Source organism: Sebastes umbrosus, chromosome 11 (assembly GCF_015220745.1).
Source record: "Sebastes umbrosus isolate fSebUmb1 chromosome 11, fSebUmb1.pri, whole genome shotgun sequence".
Classification (NCBI taxonomy): Eukaryota; Metazoa; Chordata; class Actinopteri; order Perciformes; family Sebastidae; genus Sebastes; species Sebastes umbrosus.
This window is the reverse complement of record NC_051279.1, coordinates 22941902-22943359: the sequence shown is the minus strand read 5'-3', so window position 1 is coordinate 22943359 and position 1458 is coordinate 22941902.

Below are 1458 nucleotides of genomic sequence, written 5' to 3'. Positions count from 1 at the left end.
GTTGTGTCGCTGTCACAATGGTGATTTGATGATGTGTGTGTGTGTGTGTGTTTGGCAGCATGGTGTAGAGCTAGAATGTGAGTGTGTTGTATGAGTTTTACCCCAAAAGAAAGTGATTCCATTCTGCTCAAATTGAAATAGATTTTTCTATATAGCTTGGTCATTGTGTTGTGAATGGAAGTATAAATGCAGCAGTGATCTTGCGGCTTGAAACCAAAGTGATTCTACATCCTCAGTTTTCTACAAATTCCCTTCCCCTCTTGCTGGCTTAATGTTTCCCTCTTGAGGTAGCATAGTGGTAATGCAGTTTTGGGTGTTGAGTGCAATTGCATCAGGTGTGTTACAAGTTTTTACTCATATTCAAATAGCTGTCTTGCACTTAATTCCTATTTCAGGAGGTGCATAGTGCAAGTGGTATTGGCAAGACTCCGGCAGCAGGAATCCATATCATCAATATTATTGAATGTGACCATCAATACCTCTTTAATGAAAAGTCTATGACAAATGATGTGCATGTTAATAGGCAAGTTGAGTTTACCATTATCAAAGCTCTCCTGTGCTATAGGCCCGTGTTTGCTGTCATTGATTACATGTTTTCTATAGATGATGTGTCTCTGGCGCGCAGAAGGGCCGTTGTATAGTGTTGGGTGGTTATTTTATGACAGTGATTGAAGGATTTCCACTAACAATGTACTATGTTATTTTTCACTGAATGTGTTGATCTAATTTTTGTTTTGCTTGCCTGGCTGTTTTTAACTTGTGTTGCTCTCCTGTCTCTTTCCTGCAGGTTTTACCGATTGGCAGACTTTGTGGACCAATATTCAGAACTATTTATTAGCCATGCTATAGCGGCATGGACGGTCGGTCCACCACTTTGGTCCAGACTGAACTGTCTCAAAAACTACTAGATAATGTGTCACAACATTTTATATAGACATCCATGGTGCCCAGAGGATAGATCCTAAAGACGTTGGTGATCCCTGGCTTTTCTTATAGTGCCACCAGATGAAAGTTTTCACTTGTCCTGAGAAATATCTCAACATCTACAACATGGATTGGTCCAAAATTTTGTACAGATGTTCATGGTTCCCAGATGATGCATCCCAATGAATCTGATCATCACCTAACTTTTCCTCTATAGTGGCCCCGCAGGCCAAAGTTATCACTTATCTGAAAAATATATATAGGTATAGGAACACTACAACATTTTGTAGAGACTCATTCATGGTTCCCAGATGATGTATCCTAGCGATTTTGGTCATCACCTGACTCTTCTAGCGCCACAATGAGTGTTCCTATTTGTTGAGTGAAATGTTTCGACAACTATTAGATGGATTTTTATGAAATTTGGTACAGATATTTATGCCCCCCTCAGGATAAACTGTAATATCTTTGATGATCCTTTTTCTTCAAGCACCATCATTCTCATCGTTCTTTGGTTTTTGACCAAATAAACTA